We start from the raw sequence: 25,266 nt of genomic DNA, 5'->3' as shown, positions 1-25,266 counted from the left end.
TTATGTGACATCACTATGTTCAATAACTCTTTTACTATCTATGTGCACAATATTCCAAATGCCCTGCAGCCTGTATTCAATACTTCTTCAAACCAGTGCTGAGTAAAGTGGCGCAGGCATACTGAGACAGAGGCAGGGAGGATGGAGCATCAGTGATTGCTTTTAATTAATTTCATTTTGATACATGTGTTACGTGATCATAATGGTGATCTAAAGTATCCTAAATTCATGGGAATTGGATCAGACCAATCAGTTCATCTGAATGCTGAGGTGATTGGGATAGGTTAATCTTTTGAAGGAAGCAGGAGATTCTTCTTAAAGGTGTTATTTGGTGTTCTGCATTTTTAACATATAGTTGCTGGTGCATATAAAACAATAAACATCCTATGCTTACCACTCCATGCTCCCCCAGTGTCCTGTTGCTGTGTCGCTGGTGTTCCCACACTGACTGAAGAGCCTCCAGTTCCGAAACGTACATGTCTCGGGAGGGGCAGCCCATTTAGCCAATAACTGATTGAGGGGGGACACCCCGCGGTCAGTGATCAGGCTGATCAGGCTGTCACTTCCGAGATGAGTTTGTCTATATAACTAAACATATTATTATACCCCCCCCCCCCTTTTTTTTTTTGGAACATTTAACTGCTCCTGCTACTTCTTACTGTTTGTGAGTCATTAGTCATATTTGGCACTTCAAGTACACTGTCCCCATATAGCTCTGAAATTCCATATGTTAAAGGGAACCAATCACCTCAAAAATGCATATATAGCTTTTTAAATGTGCTGTTAGAGCATACAGCACACTTTCCATACATGTTTCTATACTCCCTGCCTCCCTTGTGTAATCCATAAAGTAACTTTATAAAACTGGCGCCCGGTATGCAAATTACATCAGGTAGTCACCTGGGCGGTGTTCGGCTAGATGGTAGTCACAGTCAGTCCGGGTCCCCTGGGCGTCCTCCGGCGGTAATTACGCCCCTCTGTTCGTGATTCAAATCACCCAGTAGCTCCGATGTCACTCGGGAGCGCGCCGTGCACGACGTCTGCGCACCTACGTTTTTACGCCGCCGCGCATGCGCAGTACGGCCGCTTCCAATAGCTTCAAACTCAGTGTGAGCCAGAGTTTGAGGCTATTCTGCACAGGCGCAATACAGCCAGAATGGGAGCGGCTGTACTGCTCATGCGCGGCGGCGTAAAAATGTAGGTGCGCAGACGCCGTGCACGGCGCGCTCCCGAGTGACGTCGAAGCTATTGGGTGATTTAAATCACGCCCTGAGGGGCGTGATTACCGCCGGAGGACGCCCAGGGGACCCGGACTGACTGTGACTACCATCTAGCCGAACACCGCCCAGGTGACTACCTGATGTAATTTGCATACCGGGCGCCAGTTTTATAAAGTTACTTTATGGATTACACGGGGGAGGCAGGGAGTATATAGAAACATGTATGGAAAGTGTGCTGTGTGCTCTAACAGCACATTTAAAAAGCTATATATGCATTTTTGAGGTGATAATTGAACATCATCTACCTATGATGCCTATTTGTATGTTTTAGATATTGGTGAGTGATATGCCGCACTGTTTACAGCCTTCCCTCACAACACATTGATACAATGTCTTCTTTTGGCCCCACTCTGATTGGTGATTCCAGATGGATTGAGGTTAGTATGCGTTCCACATCACCAACATAAGTGGTCTTGCACCCCATAGACTATACAACTGAAAAGGTGTTACTGCACCAGCCACTCCAGCGTCATTGTGCTCTGGTAATTGTTGCCCTATTTGCCCACAGCTAGATTTTTCTAGTATTTGCTTAGTTGGATTTCCTCTATGCGTGTATCTGACTAACCAATCCTGATGAGTCTATGACATTGGGTGAAATAAATACGTAGACTACAAAAAGTGAGGGGCATCTCGGGGTAGGAATTCTCTTCTAAGGGCAATTGCCTTGCTAAAACCTGTGTGAAAAGGGGTAACATTAAACAAGCAGGGTCTGAGTAGAATTTCTTAAGCATCTAACATGTGGTAGTAAAGCTGTAGACAGAGTATCCCCACATCAGTTTGGATATTTGCTAGAACAGTGAAACATATCAGTATCATGTAATGAACATCTACCTGGTACGGTACCATTTTCACTTATGTGGTTGGTGCTACCATTGGGAGCACTGCACACTTGGATTTATGTTGCAGACACTTTGGGCTGTGGGTTTCTGTTATTTGATTTTCAAAGAAATATAGAATAAGTTTAATATTTGGTTTACGACTTCTGTGAGTTTGGGGTCCTTTACGTTCTGCCTCAATTTAGGAGCAACATCATTTTTTATTAGTCTAATCAAACTAGCAATGATTACATGCTACCAACTTAAGGAGTCACCCAAGTTCTCAGAAATGCTAACAGTCTGGGCAGCAACATAAACTGTCTGTCTTTGCTAGTCAGAAAGTATTTTTCCACATTGCTTCAGGCCACCTTAGAATACTACAACAATGTGCAATTTCATACCTATAAAACAAATTCCCTTTCATATACACTTATTAAAGCAAATAAACATTTGATTATAATCAGTAAAACATTTACATTCCTGTCTTTTTACTGTACCTGTATGGGTTTCGTAACACACTAGCCTCACCCAATCCTGGATTTCGGGGAAAACAGGGTTGGGATCATTTATGAAATCTGGTCGCGGTGATGCTAACTTTATTTTATGTCTTTATGTTTATGTTGAAAGAATTAATATACTCCTTACTGGTAAAACTCTTAGTTAAAGCATACCTGCTGTGTCAGGTGACTTTTCAGCATAAGCGGTATGGGAGCCATGATAAAGTCGGAGCGAGCATTCTAAACTGTGTGTAAAGCCCTGGGGTGAGATCTCATATTTACATATTTCTCTCTACTAGTGTACCCAATCTCTAACCTTTTCAAACTCCCTCCTTTCCCCCTCCGTCTATTTGACTCAGCTTATAATTTGAGCTAGCTACAGAACAAGAGCTGATTTTTCAGTGGTGAAGTCAGTTTAGCAGGAGGGAGGGGGGGGAGATGTGATAACATACAGTCAGGGCCTAACTGAACTCGGGGGGAGCACAATTGTTGGCATTACCAAGCACAGGAAATCCTGAGCACTTGCCCAAAATCCCTGGTTCTGGTGAGCACTGATTCCTCACCCTGTAGCTGTAGGCCAAATAATGTATTGAGCCTACAATGACCCTGCCCCCAATTACCCAGCTGGCACAAGCCTCTTAGTTAAACCTGCCTGACCCACAGGAGCAGGAATCTACACCTGGTAAATCTGGCGCAGGAGGAGCGACACCTTCTTCCACCATTGCTGGCCCCTGCCCGCGCACATAAGGCCTGTAGGAGACAGGCTGGTGTGCTCCAGGGAGAAGGGACGAATATGCGGCAGGGGCATAGCGTTCGGAAATGTCCCCCAGTCTGGACAACTAGAGGGAGATTTATCAAACTAGTGTAAAGTAGAATTATCTTAGTTGCCCCTAGCAACCAGATTCCACTTTTTATTCCTCACAGATTCTTTGAAAAATGAAAGGTGAAATCTCATTGGTTGCTAGGGGCAACTGAGATTATTTTACTTTACACCAATTTGATAAATCCCCCCCCCCCAATGTGTAGACACCTTACATTAGAACATGACAAAGATTAATTTTTTTCCATAGAACAAATCACTGCAACTTCCATAGTTAGATGGGCTTGCTTAAATAAATGAGAATGTTTTTAGATCTATAAGATGCAATGCATTACACGGGACGGATTTAATGAAGTGTATATATATTATTTTACTTCTTTCTTGTAGTATTGACATTTGCAACAGCGCAGTTGGAACTGTAAGTATGTATATTATATATATTTATATGTTCTATTATATATATATATATATATATATATATATAATATGTTCTGTTATATTTGCTCTTATTCATATTTTTATGACTATTATGTGCCAATTAGAGACAAGGGATATGTGTATGGCAAGCACTAAATACAGCTTTTTTTATATATGTATTTTATATGTATATTATGTATTTTGTATACTTATCATGTGTATACTAAGAGTAAAGATTAAGTATCCGAGCCTAGAGTTCTATGACTGATATATGCTATTTATGTGGAGAATGCCTACTTCTTCTTTTGTGATTGATGAATTGGGGAGGAGTAATAATGCAGTGATCCCAAATGCAACAATGAATTGAGTCTGTGAATGATATACCCTGTTTGTGTAGAGAGCATTCTTAATCTCTGTCGCGAATAGCGTTTGGAGTTGTGGGGAGGCTTTGATCCCAGCCGAGATATAGTTAAGGCTGAAAGATCTGCTTCATATACACATGGAATCCATCAGTGGGACTTCTGAACATTAATTTTCGATAAACTGAAGTTATTGATGACTAATAGTGATCACTAAGCTTTGTTCATATTGTAAAATAAAATGTTTTTACAATTGTATAATTGGCAAGACGTGACAGGGCAACCCGGAAGTGTTTGTATGACACAAGGTTACTTGTCTGGCACAAGATAATTTAAAAAGAAATCTTTTTCCTAAACTACCCCTTTAAGGCTATGTTCACACTGCGTATGATTCCGGCCGTAGTGCGAACCGCGAATATACGCACGTAGTTTTGAGGTTGATGCGTTCGCTTGAAAGTATACAATATACGCCCGCACAATGCACACTACGTATGAGCTTACGGCCAGATCGTATACGGCGCCGTGAAAAATGAACAAGACCATTGTTTAAGGACGGAAATGTTGAAACTCACGGCCGTGGATTTCCATGTGGTCCCGTACGAAGTACTTATTTCAGCCAAATTGAACTGATTTTTCAATCCAAAAGGTTCTGTGAGTTTTATTGGGCTGGGCGAATATTTACAAGTAAATTACCTGCCTCAGATCGCTTCGAAACAAGCTAGGGAAGCATAACTGTACTGCGGGCGTATGTTCGCGGTTCATATGCATCCGGCCGCATGTCGATTTTTTCCACGCCCGTAGTTTCAGCCGCACATGTACGGCGGCGTACGAAATGCGGCCGGACTCATACGCAGTGTGAACATAGCCTAAGACTGTATTAAATACATAATATTTTTCGGTAAATAGAAGATAGTAATTTAGGAATAGGTATCGGTATAAATTGTCCGTTTACTGTGATAACCATGTGTTTATTCCTTTTACTATTTGTCAAACAGTAGTTGTAAAAATAATGGAAAATCATTTATGGCTGAAGCAAAGAGACTGCAGTGAATGTTTGTTATATAGAGGCCGAATGGTATTGACTTTCAGACGCCAAAGTAATTATTATTATATTATAGTAATTAGCAGAGACTCTTATGTGAGCTCTAAGATAACATATTGCAATCTGCCAAGCTAAATATAAAAAACTTGACCCATCCAGCGCTCTAAAGTAAAACTTACCTTTTAATTCCACATATCAAACAGCATGTTCCAAACAAAGTAAAAGAAACATGTCATGCATAGCATTCTATCCCCCAGTGCAGTGCCAGGCTCTCCAGCCTCTCCAGTCTAAATTCCCTTTAGCCTACAGATGTAGCCTGTGTTGACTTGATTGCAATGATGCGCTTAACTGGACATTCTAATTGACACATGTGTTGCATTAGGGATCATGTTAACCATGGCTACATCTGTATTTATGCTTTTCTTACATCCTTATGTTCTGTAATGTGTATATTCATGAAATTATTAGCTCACCTCAATAAGCAATTGCACTGTGTATTATGTAACTCCTGTATTCTTTCCTCCTTCTGTTTCACAACTGTTAAAACATATCAATACACATAAAATAGTTCTAATAAATATCTCGTTCCGTTGTTTACCAGTCAACATCATTTGTATAATGAATAGCATGTCTAATATTAAACCTGTAGAAAGTTCTGTCTCCTGCACAATATTTATGATGCTTCATTCCAATCTCTCACAACCCTTTTATAATATGACAAAGCAATAACTACTGTTCTTTAGAATAATCATGAGACTTAAAGGGGTTGTGTCCCGAATGAAACCAGGTCTATACCAATGCAATATGTTAAATGAATTTTTTTTTCAAATGTACAAGCATTTCTTAAAAAGTATCAATTAAAGGCTATAAAGTTGCTACTAGTCCCCTATGTTCCTTCTTTGTTGTGATAAGCTGCTGCCCTTGGTTATGGCCCACTGGGAATCCATTATGTTGGGTCACTCATGCTAAGTTCAGTTGTAGTCCCCTGATCTGTCCCATTAGTACTGGCAATTGGTTTTCACTTCAATCATGCACACAAGATGGATTATGAGAAAGTGTCTGCACTCTTGCATGGCAGCAGTAGGGTCACAGTTTAGGGAGGAATCAGGAAATGAATTGATCCAAAGGAGAGAAAAGCGATGTTAGTTACATTACTAAAAACAGCACATTTGTTCTTCTTTACATATATGTATATGGTACATGTCTGATTTTACCTTCTTTACTTCATTACACACAAAACCCCTTTAACTGCAAAACTAGGCCAGACTGATTTTCATACATTGTCTAGAAATACACTTTCAATAAAACAAGTAATTGTGAGAACCTCTGAACTTGCACATGTTAACCAATGTACTTCCATAAATCTACATGGCCTTTGTGCTAACTTAATAGGCCAGAGATAGTTGGTAGAGTATTGCAGGATAAATGCTTGTGAAACAAAGGTAATTTCCAGTGTGTGTTTCATGCATAAGCATGCTGAATAATTTGTGTGTCTTGTTAATCTTGTCCTCATATCTTCGATGTATTGGCAGCAGCATAACAAACCTCACAATGAGCAATATATTGTTTTCTATTACTCACTAGTACCTATCCATACATATCGAAGTTATCTAATCCAGAGTAAAGAAAGCACCCAAAGGCTATGTAAGTAATATTATCAGTGGGTGTTACGGAACATGCAGGACTCCACTTTGGTTTGCTGAGGAAGTTAGTCAGAGATGATGAACTTTAAACTTCATGTTACACAAGCTGAACATTCCTACCTCAACAAGCATAGTTTATATAATAGTTAATGTCACCAAACTGGATCTGAATGCACTGAAGCAAACATTTATATTCATAGACTCAATACTACATGCTATGCATTCTCAGTCTCCATGTAGAGAAAACACTCCAGCACAAGCTTATAGTAAATAGATGTGTGATACCCTAGGAGTGACAAGTCTGTAATAACATACAGAAGCCACCATCTTCCATTGTTATCCTATAAGTTGTAAGTTATATGTTCGAATCAAAGTACGTTTCTTTCTAAAGTAATCAGAATGGGATATAACAGCTATGTACAATATAGTAGACCATGGGAGGACAGGTCTTGCTTGGATCTATTTTGACAAATTGTTATTAAAGCATAAGATATAATTTACATTCAAAACTGCTCAAACTGTTATGATCATTAAAGGCGTCCGTCTTTATCAAAAGCTGGATGTTTTTCACATAAAAAAAGATGTGGGAACATAGCCTTAGATAGCATTTAATTCAGGAAAATACTTAGCACACTTTCTGCCACCCTAGACTTAGTATGTGACGTCCATGTTCACTTGGCAAAATTAATGAAAAAATAGAACAAACTTTATTGATGAATACACCAACATAGGGAAAAATTCATGGGATATATAAGACAATGAACCACAGCTGCAAGAAATAGATAAAAACAGCAAGTATAGAAAGGGGGGCTGCTACAGATGGACTACTTTTATTGCCACACAGAAGAAAATGTACAGAACATATCCAGAATAACTTGTGACATAGTGTTACAGATGGTACATACATGAATAAGTATCCAGCAATAAATGGAAATAAACCCAACAATAGGGACCTGCCAAACAGAGTACATAACAAAAGAAATAGATGGTAATACCTATATAAGGATGACAGTAGAGTCCACTGGCTGCGCCGAAACGTGAGTCGGGGCAGGACAACCCATTGTTGGGTTTATTTCTATTTTTTTTTTAAGAAAAGCAGACGCCTTTTCTCTTTTTTAACACAGTGTGAACACTGCCTAGACGTGCACCCTGCCATCCATCAAGTGCCATTTATAACATTGGCTTGGCTTGGTTTATTATGGTTGGTGTCTTGGTGGCTATCAAGGTTGTCCTAATTGTCACAATAAAAGAGAAGTCTGGCCCTTTCAAAAATTCGACATTGTGGGAACATTGTTAGTTATAAAGTTATGTTCCCACAATGATTTTTAGGTAATATAAAGGCTGTTGTTCTTAAAATAATTGCTGTTATTTTATAATGGCGGCTATAAATAATAATCGTAATCACTAACGGCCATCATTGTCAATCAACAGCTGTTTTTTTTTCCACCTAAAAAAAAAGTGGCAACGTAGCCTAAGGCTATGTTTTCACAAGATTAAAATTACGTCTGTTTTTTCTTGGACGGACGTTGTTATAAAATATTGACCGTTATTTGTTGTGAAATGATGACCAAGTCAAGAAAAATTGCCAGAAATTTTACCTGGCTTTAATGTCACGTGTAAAATGTACTTGACAAGTGCAATATTGTGTGTGAAGAAGCAATTATAAAGAACTCATAGGTTACATGTAACATTCGCTCTCCTCCAGTGGTGACATGTCAGGTAAGGAGTGTTTGAATTATTCCAATTAATAATGCGTCTTAAATTATACTATTTAGTAAATGAGTGTTAGTTTCTGCTGTCAGGAATAATCATATTTATGGACAATAGCATGATTTATATTGCCTGTGCTGTCATTCGTTTATCCAAATTTTCATCCACCAAAACAGTTCAAACCTAGAAGGCAAAAAGAGATTACCCCAAATTAACTGTGGCTGACAATGCTTTCATTACATTCATTCAGTGAGCTTTATGGATTATTTGAATAAAAACGTGATTACAATTTAATCAACATAATCTATACTTTAGTTATTTAGCAATGACTAATGTGAGATGTTCTCCTGCATCCTTTACTATGCCCATTTTCACACCTTTTCAGCAGTATTTGGAGCAGTCATCAAGAAAAGTTATATTAAGATCCTTTCTCCTTTTAAATAAATAAGGCCTGTCATTTAATTTTTAAAAAGTAAAAAAAAAAAGAAAGAAAGAGAAAAAAGTTGAGCTTTAGCAAAAGGATTGCACAAACAACCATCTCTGTGTGGGGGCAAGCTTTCAGCTCCTCTATACTGTATGTTGGATGTGAGCTAGTTTTGTAACATACTCCAAAGTTGGACGGTTTATAGACTTCTAACATTGCGAAATAACCGAGGTGACAGGTAAGAGATTTTTTTTAAAAGGAACACTGTCACAGTGTGATGATATGCTGTGTGTAGGAGGAACAGAGGCATACATTTTCAAACCCTGCTAAAGATCGATGTATGTAAGCAGTTCGAATGACTTTGAAATAGTAGTGTTATAGTTGGAAGTAGCCTAAGGCTGATCATGAAGAAACATGCCCTGAGACACTGCCTGAGAAAACTGTAGGAGAAAGGAGAAAACACGGACATTCCTGACAGAAATTAGGTATTGTTGCTGACCGTAAGCAGTTGCCGCTTTTAGTGAATAGCCAACCCCTAACATATGCAGCCAAGCCTACATATGAGGGGTAATCAATGTCATTGGGACTGGGTCATGTGACAGTCCAAGTTCATGGAAGAGTATAAAGATCATTCAATTTTTTTCGGTATTTTTAAAGCACCAAACTGTAAACTTTACAGATCAGACTATGAATCAAACTGCCAGATGGGCTAAGCAAACAAATAACAAATAGATAGGGCTAAGGATCAGGGCTAGGGATGAGCGAACTTACGAACCGAACCAAAAACGAACCTTGCAATAACGGCTGAATAATTGCAGCTACAATAGTGGTAGTGTAGTTGCAGTTGCTATTACAATGAAAAAAGTGGAAAAAATCAAAGTGCAAAAATAGTAAAAAAAAAAAAAGCCGGCAAATTGGCAATAATGACGACTCCTCTAATGGTTAATATATTTAATTAATAGAACACATTTTCGTTGTAATAAAGTCACTTTAGTTGTTCAATAATTTAAAACGATTCCATCATTGTGCAATTAAATATACTGTTAAAATAAATAAATATATATATATATATATATATATATATATATATATATATATAAATGTATATTTATATATATACTAGAAAATGTACCCGGCGCTGCCCGGGTATAAAGTGTCAGTGTTTTAATTAGATTTGTTCTAAGGTGCCCAGGAGGCCAAGCTAAAGGTATTGTTTCATCTGAGTTAATCAGTGGAATTAGTGTATACCTGTAGTGCATAGTTGGAGGGGTTCTGTATACCCACAATGTATAGTTTTTAGGGGTCTCGCATATCTGTAGTGCATAGTTGGGGGGGCTGTATACCTATAGTGTATAGTTGAGGGAGGTCCTGTATACCTGCAGTGTACAGTTGGTGAAGGTCCTGTATACCTGTACTGTATAGTTTGGGGGTCCTGTATACCTGTAGTATATAGTTGGTGCTGTATACCTGTAATGTATAGTTGGTGGAGGTCTTGTATACCTGTAGTTTATAGTTTGAGGGTCCTGGATACCTGTAGTGTATAATTGGTGGAGGTCTTGTATACCTGTAGTATATAGTTCGGGGGTCCTGTATACCTGTAGTAAATAGTTTTAGGGTCCTGTATAACTATAGTATAGAGTTGGTGGAGGTCCTGTATACCTGTAGTGTATAGTTTGGGGTCCTATATACCTGTAGTATATAGCTGGAGGAGTTCCTGTATACCTGTAGTATATTTGAGGTCCTGTATACTTGTAGTATAGAGTTGGTGAAGGTGCTGTATACCTGTATTATAGAGTTGGTGTAGGTCCTGTATACCTGTAGTGTATGGTTTTGAGGTCCTGTATACCTGTAGTGTATAGTTTGGGGTCCTATATACCTGTAGTATATAGTTGGTGGAGTTCCTGTATACCTGTAGTGTATAGTTGTGGGGTCCTGTATACCTGTAGTGTATAGTTTGGGGTCCTGTATACCTGTAGTATATAGTTGGTGGAGGTCCTGTATACCTGAAGTATATAGTTGGTGGAGGTCCTGTATACCTGTAGTATATAGTTTTGGGGTTCTGTATAACTGTAGTGTAAAGTTTGGGGTCCTGTATACCTGTAGTATATAGTTTTGTGGAGGTCCCGTGCACTTGTAGTGTATAGTTTTGGGGTCCTGTATACCTGTAGTGTCCTGTATACCTGCAGGGTTGTATTTACCCATATGGCAGTGTTATTCAGACACAGTGTGTCGGTATTGGTCATGTCTGGTGTGGCGGTGTTATCCAGTCACGGTATGGTGGTATTGGTCAGGTCTGATATGATGGTGTTATCCAGTCATAGTATGGTGGTATTGGTCAGGACTGGTGTGACGGTGTTACCCAGTCACAGTTTGCCGGTATTGGTCAGGTCTGGTATGGCAGTGTTATCCAGTCACAGTATGGCGGTATTGGTCAGGTCTGGTATGACAGTGTTATCCAGCACAGTATGGCGGTATTGGTCAGGTCTGGTATGGCAGTGTTATCCAGTCACAGTATGGCAGTATTGGTCAAGTCTGGTATGACAGTGTTATCCAGCACAGTATAGCGGTATTGGTCAGGTCTGGTGTGGCGGTGTTATCCATTCACAGTATGGCGGTATTGGTCAGGTCTGGTATGACAGTGTTATCCAGTCACAGTATGGCGGTATTGGTCAGGTCTGGTGTGGCAGTGTTATCCAGTCACAGTATGGCGGTATTGGTCAGGTCTGGTGTGGCGGTGTTACCCAGTCACAGTATGGCGGTATTGGTCAGGTCTGGTATGGAGGTGTTATCCAGTCACAGTATGGCGGTATTGGTCAGGTCTGGTATGGAGGTGTTATCCAGTTACAGTATGGCGGTATTGGTCAGGTCTGGCAGTGTTATCCAGTCACAGTATGGCGGTATTGGTCAGGTCTGGTATGGCAGTGTTATCCAGCACAGTATGGCGGTATTGGTCAGGTCTGGTATGGAGGTGTTATCCAGTCACAGTATGGCAGTATTGGTCAGGTCTGGCAGTGTTATCCAGTCACAGTATGGCGGTATTGGTCAGGTCTGGTATGGCAGTGTTATCCAGCACAGTATGGCGGTATTGGTCAGGTCTGGTGTAGCAGTGTTACCCAGTCACAGTTTGGTATACCTGTTGTGCCCTGTATATACATGTACTGTATGGATGGAGAAGGGGGTCCTGTATATACATGTACTGTATGGATGGAGTAGGGGGTCCTGTATACATGTACTGTATAGATGGAGTAGGGGGTCCTGTATATACATGTACTGTATAGATGGAGTAGGGGGTCCTGTATATACATGTACTGTATGGATGGAGTAGGGGGTCCTGTATACATGTACTGTATAGATGGAGTAGGGGGTCCTGTATATACATGTACTGTATAGATGGAGTAGGGGGTCCTGTATATACATGTACTGTATAGATGGAGTAGGGGGTCCTGTATATACATGTACTGTATAGATAGAGTAGAGGGCCCTGTATATACATGTACTGTATAGATGCAGTAGGGGGTCCTGTATATACATGTACTGTATAGATGGAGTAGGGGGTCCTGTATATACATGTACAGTATAGATGGAGTAGGGGGTCTACCAGTTATTACTGTGGATGTTGTGAGGCAGCTGCCCTAGCAACCATTGCTCCCTGTGAAAATGAAAGCAGTAATCCTATTGGTTGCTAAGGCTCCAACTGCCGTGTCTGCTGCAGCTAATTATATCACCTGTGTTTGCAGTGAGGAGATTTTCCCATTCATCTCTATGGGGCGCCTCTCTTTCCCCTCCCCCTCCCCTCCTGTACATCTGGCGGGGACGGGACCTTCGCAATAACCTTCCCGGGCACCCAATGTATCTGTCTGCCAAATTTGGGGTCAAACGGTTCAGGCGTTTGGAAGTCTATAGGGACAGACAGACAGACAGACAGACAAAAGGACAATTATTGAACAACGAAACTAATTTTATTACAACGAAAATGTGTTTTATTAATTAAATATTAATTATTACAGGAAGCTCTTTTAAAGCCGTTAATTCTTATTCCCGGTAAAAGAGCTCACTGTAATAATTAATACTTTACTTTAATTAAAACATCAAATTTTTCTTCTAATTATGCTATCACAATAGCATTATTAGAAGAAACATTTTGAATCATATGTGCGCTCAGCTGATCAGCTGATCAGCTCAGCGCACATATAATTAGCGGGTCCGCAGCACAGTGCCTTCATTGTGCTGCGGACCAGCGAACAGGACACATGGGGGTGAGTATACAGCTCTCCCCACCTCCTCCCCAGCACTGCACCCATCCCAGCAAGTAAGGGGGGTCACTTAACCCCTTCCTTGCTGGTATGGGTGCAGTCTGACATCAGTCTGGCCCCCAAGGGGTTAAGGGGGATGCAATGCATCCTTCCTTAACCCCTTGGGGTCCAGACTGTAGGCAGCGATCTGTAAAGATGCTGCATACTGTAAGGTGCACAACACTGCTCACAATGATGGGTGTTGTGCTCCTGTTTGTGTGTTTTTTGTGTGTTTCTCCCTTTTTGTTTTTCAGATATCGGTATCCTGTGGATTACGTTGGATTTGATGGACTACGACGATGACCAGCGGTTGTTTGTATTTTTTAAAATAAAATGGTCAATGAGGGGTGTGGGGGTGTTTTTATTTGAATTAAAAAAAATTTCACTTGTGTCTTGTTTTTATTTCTTTACTTTATAGACTTAGTAGTGGAAGCCGTCTCATAGACGCAATCCATTACTAAGTCGGGGCCTAGTTTTAGCCGGTATTAAATGGCTAACACTAACCCCCCATTATTACCCCAGTACCCAATGCCACAGGGGTACTGGGAAGAGCCGGGTGCCAGTTGTCCCGGAGCGTCAAAATTGGCGCTCCTGGACTGGGGCGGCAGCAGGCTGGTAATATTTAGGCTGAGGAGGGCTTAAACCAATGGCTCTTCTCACCCTGGTGTTACCAGGCTGCTGTTGCTTGGTTTTTAACCCGGCTGGTTATGAAAATAGGGGGAACCCTATGCATTTTTTTAAAATTATTTATTTAAAAAAAAAACGCGTAGGGTTCCCCCTATTTTCATAACCAGCCGGGTTAAAAACCAAGTAACAGCAGCCTGGTAACACCAGGGTGGGAAGAGCCATTGGTTTAGGCCCTCCCCAGCCTAAATATTACCAGCCTGCTGCCGCCCCAGTCCAGGAGCGCCAATTTTGACGCTCCGGGACCACTGGCACCCGGCTCTTCCCAGTACCCCTGGTGGCATTGGGTACTGGGGTAATAATGGGGGGGTTAGTGTTAGCCATTTTATACCGGCTAACACTAGGCCCCGACTTAGTAATGTATTCCGTCTATTAGACGGCTTACACTACTAAGTCTATAAAGTAAAGAAATACATTATAGACAAGAAATACTTTAAGACAAGACACAAGAGAAATTTTTTTTTATTTAAATAAAAACACCCCCACACCCCCCATTGACCATTTAAAAAAAAAAAAAAATCCAAACAACAGCTGGTCATCGTCGTAGTCCATAGAATCCGACGTAATCCACAGGATACCGATATCTGAAAAACAAAAAGGGAGAAACACCCAAAAAACACACAAACAGGAGCACAACACCCATCATTGTGAGCGGTGTTGTGCACCTTACAGTATGCAGCATCTTTACAGATCGCTGCTTACAGTCTGGCCCCCAAGGGGTTAAGGGAGGATGCATTGCATCCCCCTTAACCCCTTGGGGGCCAGACTGATGTCAGACTGCACCCATCCCAGCAAGGAAGGGGTTAAGTGCTGGGATGGGTGCAGTGCTGGGGAGGGGGTGGGGAGAGCTGTATACTCACCCCCATGTGTCCTCTTCGCTGGTCCGCAGCACAATGAAGTCACTGTGCTGCGGACCCGCTAATTATATGTGTGCTCAGCCGATCAGCTGATCATATGATTCAAAATGTTTCTTCTAATAATGCTATTGTGATAGCATAATTAGAAGAAACATTTGATGTTTTAATTAAAGTATTAATTTAAAAAAAGTATTAATTATTACAGTGAGCTCTTTTACCGGGAATATGAATTAACGGCTTTAAAAGAGCTTCCTGTAATAATTAATGTTTAATTAATAAAACACATTTTGGTTGTAATAAAATTAGTTTGGTTGTTCAATAATTTAATTTAAATGAATCCATCATTGTGCAATTAAATATACTGTAAAAAAATAAATATATATATAAATATACATTTATTTATATATATATATATATTTATTTTAACAGTATATTTAATTGCACAATGATGGAATAGTTTTAATTAAATTATTGAACAACGAAAGTGACTTTATTACAACGAAAATGTGTTCTATTAATTAAATATATTAACCATTAGAGGCATCGGCATTATTGCAGAGGATCGCTAACCCCGTAATGCCGATTCCTCTAATACTGTTTCCCTGCTTTTCCAGATGCATTCCAGAGGTGTTTGCATCACTTTTTAAAGATGTCTTGGATGTCTTTGATTTTATTTTTTATTGTTATTTTAACCAGATCCGTTACGAACTTTCTCAAAGTTCGGTTCGGTGAGGAACCAAACTTTTTGCAAAGTTCGTAACAAATCTGTTTCGTTACGGTTCGGTTCGCTCATCCCTAATCAGGGCCTTATAAAACAAAGTGATAATCTGCCAAATCATGTCAATTCAGCAGATTATTGTAACGGCTGGAGCCTCTGCGAGTGATGGTGTAATCGCACCAGGGAGCGGAGTCTAAGGTGCAGATGGTCATCGCCAGCGCCTGCCGCAAGGCAGGACGAGCTTGCTGTGGCAGGCGAACGAAAGGATATCTTTATGGAATTTCAGTCTAGTTTTGAACTTTCTTTGATTTGACTGAGAAAACTGCAGACTGATAATGAACAATGATACAGATAAATTGCCATATTGCTACTTTTCAGTATCTATTGAAAAAATATTTTGCATATAAACAAACTTTTTTTTTCATTGATCAATGTTGGTGACTCTTTAGGTTTTAGCTTTTCTAATATTTTAAATAAACCAGAGTCTAGATGAAATTATATTCCAGAAATAATGGAAAGTGAAATAATTTACCAGAAGATACTTTGAGTCTATGGGGAAAGGAATTTGTTTACTTTTGTGAATATTTTACATTACTGCTTTTACTGAATTTGGAAAGTGTCAGTTGGCCTGAGCACTGATAATGGATCTTTTACATCTTACAAATGCATTGTGTTTAGTGTCTAATTTTACAGCATAAATACAATTAATGAAGCTTCTGGGTTTTGCATTCACTCTTTATTTTTTATAAGTGACATATAAATGATCTTATCCATTGATCCCTAGCGTAGCCTATTCTTATCACTCCAAGGCTTTGTGCACACACTTTTAAAATAACAGCTATTTTTATTGAATGATCATCTTTAGAATATAATGTCTGTCATTTGCCATTAAATGACACCTATTTTTATTGGGCGGACTTAATTTTAAATGAAAAATATAATGTTTGAACAGGTGGGGGAAAAAGGAAGAATTTTGTGCAATTATTATGTTGAAAATACGTCCATATTTTAACCTCAAAATTACTACCACATTTTTAATATTTTTAATGGCATGTCAACATAGCTTTAAGGGTGCATTTACATGTACAGGATCTGCAGGAGATCTGCAGCAGATTTGATGGTGTAGATTTGAATCTGCAGCAGATCCGCAGCAGATTTGATGGCCCAGAGTTACTTTGCATCGAATCTGCAATGTCAAATCTGCCCCATCAAATCTGCTGCAGATCCTGTACATGTGAACACACCCTAAGGGTAGCTTCACACGTAGATTTGACTAAATGAATAAACACAGCATCAGATCTGCACCATCAGATCCGCAGCGGATCCACAGCAGATTTTACATGCTGTGTTCACTCATTTAGTCAAATCTGCTGCGGATCTGCTGCGGATCCACAGCAGAAAATTCACTGAGATACGTTTTTGTATAAAGCTACCCTAAGGGTGCCTACACACCTACTGACTCGCAGCGTTAATAACGCTGCAAGTCGGCTAGGTCCTGGCAGATCACTGTCAGTACATACACGCAGCGGTCTGAACGACCGCGGCGTGTATGTAAATCTGCTGTCCGCTTAACCCCTTCTGATGCCAGCCGCCTCCCGCTCCGCTCTGTATACATACCTCCTTGCTCCACGGGGTCCCGGTGTCCTGCTCTCGCACCCGGCCAATCAGTGTGTTGCCCTGCCGCAGCCACTGATTGGCCGGGCCGGAGAGCAAGACGCCGGGACCCCGTGGAGCGAGGAGGTATGTATACAGAGTGGAGCGGGAGGCGGCCGGCATCAGAAGGAGTTAAGTGGCCGGCAGATTTACATACACGCATCGGTCGTTCAGACCGCTGTGTGTATGTACTGACAGTGATCTGCCAGGACCTTGCCGACTCGTAGCGTTATTAACACTGCGAGTCGGTAGGTTTGAAGGCACCCTTAAGTTGTACTGTATTTCATGTATATATCACATAGATAAATGTCCTTTTCTATGGAAATAATTCTACAGACTGGAAAGTATAACCATAATGATATAACTGTCACAACCGTGGGTAGAGTTCAGCCAAGGAAGGGACACAGACAGTGAACCCAGAACTTGTCCCTGTCCACTGTGCCTGCCTACTTGCCTCAGACAGCCCTAGGCACCTGCGAATAACTTGGCTACAGTCCCTAACCTGTGAATACCTGAGACACAAAGCAAAGACAGAGGTTCAATGGGATTGGCGGCAATTGCCAGGAATCCAACCAGACTTTTAATGTGTCTTGCAGAAAGCTGTTCTTTTTTTCATTCTAATTTTTTTATATTTAGTTTAAACATCCCCTGAGCAAATGACACATACAAAAAGTGTACCAAAAAATGTAATATTACTCTAAACGATTGTTCGTCCTAAATTTCCCATGTCACCAGACACCCTCTACTATGCCGAGTAGAGGGCATCTGGTAAAATGCTCTAATCTCCCATTTATTTTAATGGGGCTCGTTACTCAAGTAGGGCATTCGAGCACTGAAAAATTTAGCCTTTTAGTACTGAATCAACTCTAGTGACTGTATGTTTTTATTATAACTTTACAATAAATTTACTATTAAAATAATACCAAATGTAGAATAAAGTGACCAATCCCTTTAACCCCTTGACACAAAATGACATAATGGGTAGTCATTTAGCTGGGCTCCTGTCACTGTCCATTCGGGACCCATACAGTGTGACTTGCCTGTGGAAGGTCTTATACTTACCTCTGTGCAGTCAGTTCAGCGTTCTCGGCCTTAGGCAGACTCTATGAGAAGATTGCAGATAACTCTGATCAATGCTTTGCAATGGCATAGCATTGACAAGTTTTAGCAATCAAATGATTGAATCTAACATTACGTTAGGGCAGACCCAGGCAATGTACGGCCCGTGGACCACATCCGGCCCGCTGACCGTTTCTGCCCGGCCCGCATGCCCTTTTCAGGATCCCTACAAGCTGCAGCCACAGCTTCTAGGGTTGCCCCATAGCTGACTTGTAGCTGAGAACGGCTTTGCCAGATGGAGAGGAAAAGCGAAAGTGATCAAAGACGATGTTACTGCTGTCCACACTGTAACGACTGGAGTCGTGGATCCTCTGTACCGTCACCAGCGATGGTATAAACCGCACCAGGGAGCAGAGTTAAGGGGCCGCTGGTTTTCACCAGAGCCTGCCGCAAGGCGAGATGGGCTTGCTGCGGCAGGCGACCCCCAGGTCGCTACCCCTGGCTTGGTTTGCTAGTGACGGTGGGCAAGGTGAGCAGGAGTAGTAGACAGGAGAAGGTGCAGACAGTGGCCTTAGGCATAACCGCAGGTGGCAGAGACAATGGACAGTACCTACGGACAAGAGCAACGGATAGGAACAACGGACAAGGACAGCGGGCAGGAACAACGGGGAGCTGGGCCGAAACGCTATGGGAAGCATGTAGAGGCTCCAACACGAGGGAAAGGGCATGCTGGGATTTATAGGGAGTGATTATGTGCAACTACCAATTAGGTTTAGACTTAGTGCCCGTAGGCGAAATACCTAATTCTTGCCCCAAGGTAAAACTTAACTTTTATTTAATACAATAATAAAATTTAATCAAACGCCTTCCCAAGGCTATGGGAATTTTAATGTAGTTAGAGTACCGAGCACTGTATATATACTGATTACTACTTAACCAGTCAGACCAAACTCATGCAGTCTGTAAAGTGAAGTGATGTATAAGCTCTCGGCAGCTACGGGCCGTGGGCTGTAACTTAAATGCCAATTTAGCCTAACAGTCTAGAATTGGGCATAACGTATTGCCAGACTGACAGATAGCCATCACCCAATGGCTGCAGGTCTGACCATCTCCTTCATCGGTCTGTAGTCCATACACTATACATCACCAACAGCAGCAGCTGTGAACCTAGCTGTGATCCCGATCATGGATGCAGCAGTGACAGTGTATGACTACTGCTAGCCACTGACGGTAACGAGTAACACAGAGGTGGTGAAGCTCGTATGTTTATCTCGTATGTGCTGACTACGAGAGGAGGTAGTTGCACCCCTCATCTGTAGTTCAATTATCTTTTGACCGATGATATAGGACTGACTAAACAGTATTTAGCTCAACACCTAACTACTTTTATGTAGCACTGTATATACACGTTATCACAGGATACATTCGATTCAATTTTATTATTGTATTAAATAAAAGTTAAGTTTTACCTTGGGGCAAGAATTAGGTATTTCGCCTATGGGCACTAAGTCCAAACATAACCAATACCTCCCACAAGGTGGGATAACCAACCTACATCTCAACTACCAATTAGGGGCGGACTGGCCCTTTAAATCTGTGACAGCCGGCGCGCGCGCCCTAGGAGGCGGGGACGCGCGCGACAGCCGGGACAGACGGAGACAGAAGCGGGACGAGGTAAGGCATCCCCAGGGGCCGAACTATCCGCAGCGCCGGGTCCCTGTACTCGGACACCGGCGACTGCCTGACACGGGGAGGAGTTGCGGCAGCCCGGAGCATGGGACGCCACCGCAGCCCTGACAGTACTCCCCCCTTTGGCCTCCCCCTCTTTCTTGCCTACAGGAATCTCTTGATAAGATCTTGATCCAGGATGTTAGTCTCGGATTGCCAGGATCTCTCCTTAGGACCAAAACCCCTCCAGTCCACCAGAAAGAACCGTTTTCCTCTAACAGTCTTCATCGCCAGGATATCTTTAACAATATAGACATCATCCGAGATGGCTTGCGGAGAAGTGAAAGACTTACTGGAAAATCAGAAGAGGACCACCGGCTTTAAGAGGGAGACGTGGAAAGAGTTCGGAATCCGCATAGTAGGAGGTAAACGAAGTTTGTAGGTGACCGGGTTGATGCGTCTTAGCACTGAAAAAGGTCCAAGGAATCGGGGTCCTAACTTGTAGCTGGGAATCTTGAGTCGGACATATTTGGCCGAAAGCCAAACCTTGTCACCAGGAGAAAAGTTTGTGGCAGGTCTTCTCTTCTTATCCGCCTGGGCCTTCATGCAGTCGGATGCATTGAGCAAAGACTGTCGAGTCTGTCCCCCGATAGATTGAAGATCTGATACCAGTTCTTTGATGGCTGGAACCTCGAAGGATGAAGAGAGAGGCATAGGGGGACGAGGGTGATGACCATAGACAATATAAAAGGGAGACTTGCTGGTGGAACTTGAGTCCAGATGATTGTATGAGAACTCTGCCCACGGAAGAAGACGACCAGTTGTCCTGGTGTGCCGAGATGAAGCGCCGAAGATAATTTCCCAGGATCTGATTGACCCTCTCCACTTGCCCGTTGGTCTGGGGATGATAGGCTGACAAGAAGTCCAGCTTCACTTGGAGTTGAGAGCAGAGAGCACGCAAGAATTTAGAAACGAATTGTGATCCTCTATCTAAGACAATATGTAGATAAAGTCCATGTAGACGGAAAATATGTTGAAAGAACAACTGGGCCAGACGAAGGGCGGACGGCAGTCCAGGAAGAGCCACAAAGTGGGACATTTTAGAAAATCGTTCTGTAACCACCCAAACGACTGAGTTTCCTGCGGAAGGGGGCAGATCTGTGACAAAGTTCATGCCAATGTGGGACCAGGGACGGTCTGGAACTGGCAAGGGTTGTAGCAACCCGGCTGGTCTTAGACGGGAGGACTTATTTTGGCACAGATAGTACAGGAAGCCACAAAGTCCTTGACGTCTTGGGGTAAGTCTGGCCACCAATAGTGGCGGGAGATCAGTTGCCCGGTCTTGTGGGCTCCAGGGTGCCCGGCAATCAAAGAAGAACGTCCCCATTACAGAATACCTCTCCGAAGTGCTGGGCACACGTAAGTCTTCCCGGGAGAAACCCTTCAAAGAACCGAGGTGGCGACTGGCATTAAGCGATCTGGAGGTATGATGTGGCGAGGAGATTCTTCTCGTCCCAGGACATCAGATGCTCGAGAGAGAGCATTGGCTTTCACATTCTTCTCAGCTGGACGAAAATGGATGACGAAGTTGAAGCGTGAGAAGAAGAGCGACCACCTGGCCTGCCGGGGATTGAGGGGTTGGGTCGATTGCAGGTAAAGGAGATTCTTGTGGTCCGTGAAGATGTTAACCGGATGCCTAGCTCCCTCTAGGAGATGACTCCACTCCTCCAGGGCCAACTTGATCACCAGAAGCTCTCTGTCTCCTATAGTATAGTTCCTCTCCGCAGGGGATAAAGTCTTTGAGAAAAACCCACAGGTTTTGGTCTTGCCTGAGGCGTCTTTCTGTGGAAGAACAGCTCCAGCGCCCACCGAAGATGCGTCGACCTCTACGGAAAATGGCTTGGTGGCATCTTGACGGACTAGGACAGGTGCTGAAGCGAAGGCTGACTTCAATTTTGTGAAGGCCTGCTCAGCCTCGGGCGGCCAATGCTTGGGGTCCGCCTTTTTCTTAGTAAGAGCCACGATGGGTGCGACCAGGGTGGAGAAATGTGGAATGAACTGCCGATAGTAGTTGGCAAATCCGAGGAAGCGGACGTGGTCATTGAAGGACAGCCGAGAGCTTCGCTGGATCCATCTGCAGACCCCGATCGGAGACTATATACCTAAGGAAGGGAAGGCTGGGCTGATGGAAGACGCACTTCTCCAACTTGGTGTACAGATGGTTGGCCCGCAGTCGTCGTAGAACCTGGCATACTTCAGTCACGTGGGTCTGCAGATCAAGGGAGAAGACCAGAATGTCCAGATTTTTTTTGTCACATTATCTATCCAAAAAAAGTTAATAAAAAAAAAAATGTAAAAAATGTTAACAAACATGGTACTAATAAAAAAAAATAAGATTATGGTCTGGTCATTAAGGCCAAAATAAACTGCAGAGGCAAGGGGTTAAAGAAATACTGTCATTATTCCCTGGATTCTGACAGGAAGCACATGTATGTATCGGTTGTTTTCATTGTTTTAAGTCCTCAGGATCAGTTGATATTGTATGCTCTCTCTACAATGGTCCTGAGACTCTGCTCAGTTAACACTGAAATATCTAAGGGATCTTTCACAAAGTTCTTTTTTATGGCCTTTAAAAAGGAATGCGCCGTCAGAAAATGACTTATTGTTTAAATAATAATGTTTTTGGTGAAATTTTTTCTAATTTTCCATTTTGCTATCTATATTCTAAAATAAATTTTAATTTAAAAAAAACAAGAGTTTTGGGATTTTAGTGACTTTTCTTCAATTTAGGGTCATTATCTAGATGCTGCTATCTAGATCTTTCAACGTAACATTTTGCACAAAAATGTATAAATAAACACTAAACAAAGGCACAGTAAACAAAAAGAAAAACTTACAGAAGCATCAATCACACACCATGTCTAATACTAACTTTCCCCCTCTTTCTTCCTTTTTTTTTTGGTGTTTGCAATGGCAATTTTATTACATTTAGCTGTACTGTAAGTCTGGTATCGACTGTGAGGGAAAAGTAATTATTAGCTTTTAGGTGAAACCAGCTCCAGGCTTTGGATTAAAAAAGGTTGTTTATAGTGTTCACCTGGTAACTGATTTACATTCATGGATTAATTTCTGTAAGCTGCTAGCGTTTGACATTTTGACAGGTGCCTGTAAGGACTGTTGATCTGGTAATCCAAATGCAGTCTTTAATCAATATGAATTGCACCTTTTATCTGGAAACTGTAAACAAAAATATTGATGAAGCGGCAGAACATATATTTTTGCCCCCTACTTGGTCTGTATGTAAATATAAAACGCCAAATAAATAAATGTTTGCAAAAAAAAAAAAAAAAATGTCCCTGTGGAGCAAAGGCTTGCAGGATTTACTGTATGTAGAGGTGCAATCACTCTACATAAACTCTGTGTGCCCTTGTGCATACAGGGAATTATTTTTCTGCTGGAGAATGTTAAATTCTCTGCACACAGAGGCTGCGCCCCTTCTGCACGTGGACGCACCTCCTGCTACGCCCCCTCCCTGCCCCTCTGGATGTGCAAAAATGTATGTACAAGTGTGTGCACATGTATTAAAGTGTACCTGTCATGGTTCAGTCTTTGGCTATGTTCACCCAACATTTTTTCAGCTCAGTTTAAAATGACGGCCGTTATTTTGAGGCTAAAATAACGGACATTATTTAGCAGGCTGGTGTTTACACATTATTTTAGCTTGGGGTTACTAATTGAACTTTGGATGTGGCTTAATTTAAAAAGGTAATTAAATTTAATAGTAAAGACGGAGAAAGAATGTCCAAAAATTATGATCATGTTCATTATTTTGACGTCCACTGCAAAAATGTCCGTTATTCAATACACTGTGTGCATTGGACGTCCGTCTTCCCATTGACTTCAATGCATTGCCATTGCAGTCAGTTAAATCGTGGCAAAAACAGCCGTTATTTTAAATATGAAAATCGGCCGATTTTTCTGTGTGAACATAGCCTATTAAAGGATATTTTAAAGCCTATTAAAATAAATGCATACTCTTTTGTTTATTTAAAGCCTTACATTGAGTGGCAGCAATAAAGGCTGACTCAGGCCCCTCTGCTGCCACCAACGTTCCTGTCGGGAAATGCAGTTCTAGCCCTACAGTTCTCAATGCCCTGGTCTGACCAAGTACTGCCACACAGTACTATACAGAGAAGGGGCCCCTCTCATGGAGCACTGCATATTTTTACAGTACCTGGGGGAGGGGGGGGAATAGCTGCCTGGCACTTTTGCACAGCACGGCAGCATCTGCACAGCAAGTGGTGATTGCTTAGAATAACCTGTTATTGGTTGCTATGTGACAAAAATCAGAGACATTTGGGCCATGAAAGCCATGCTATTCCCTGATAAATCATAGCTATATATACCATAGAGGGCTAGATGGTCATACACTACCCACACATATGACCCCTTCCCACCTGCATAAATTTGTTTATACTCACTTCATTTTTGGTAGAGAAAAAGCTAGATAATATGAACGGCCATGTTCACTGAATTCCTCTCCATCTGTTTACTCCATTTGGTTCAAACATTTCTAGCTTTACCCATTCAATCAAATGAAAACTCTAGAGAAACCTGGAAATCATTTAGGACAATCTGTTCTGCTCCAAGTTCCTGTCTTGAAGTTATAGTTTTTTTCTATTACATTGTGCCTAAAAATTACATAGATGAAAGTTTTTATTCCACACATTAAAATTTTAATTTTTTTGGAAAATTAATTCCAATTTATAGCTTCAACTCTATTTCATTGTCCAATGTTGTCAGCCAAACATCTGTTCCTCTACATCTGGGCTTTCTTTGTCCTACCTGGAGACTTATGACCAGACTTAATCATATTTTCTTGAAGACAGGTGTGTTTGTTCATCATACTGCAAGTAACCAAGAAATACTGAGTATTGTGATTGTTCTGCAGTGAGTGTTCAAGTGACTTGTTCTTTTATTGTCGTGCCATTAGGCAGTATGTTTTGGATCTATGAGTTCTAATAATAATAATACTACCATGTTGAGCATTAATTTGGAAAAAGTATGTACTGCAATAAAATTGTGTAATAGTTAATTAAATATATATTGCAAAAAAAGAAAACATCAAAAATCTTAAACAGAATTGAACTGTAAAACTTGAAACAAAGTCTTGATATAAAGACACATCTCAGATTTATTTATGGAGGCATTGTTATCTTATATGGAAACCTTATGAGTATAACCCATAACAACCATATAACCCTTAACACCCATCTCCCCACACTATTCTGCTATTTCCAATGACAAACAACCTCTCTTAGTTCATAC

The sequence above is a fragment of the Dendropsophus ebraccatus genome, chromosome 2 (genome assembly GCF_027789765.1).
Source record: "Dendropsophus ebraccatus isolate aDenEbr1 chromosome 2, aDenEbr1.pat, whole genome shotgun sequence".
NCBI lineage: Eukaryota > Metazoa > Chordata > Amphibia > Anura > Hylidae > Dendropsophus > Dendropsophus ebraccatus.
The sequence above is the reverse complement of the archived record's forward strand: the minus strand, read 5'-3'. Positions refer to the sequence as shown.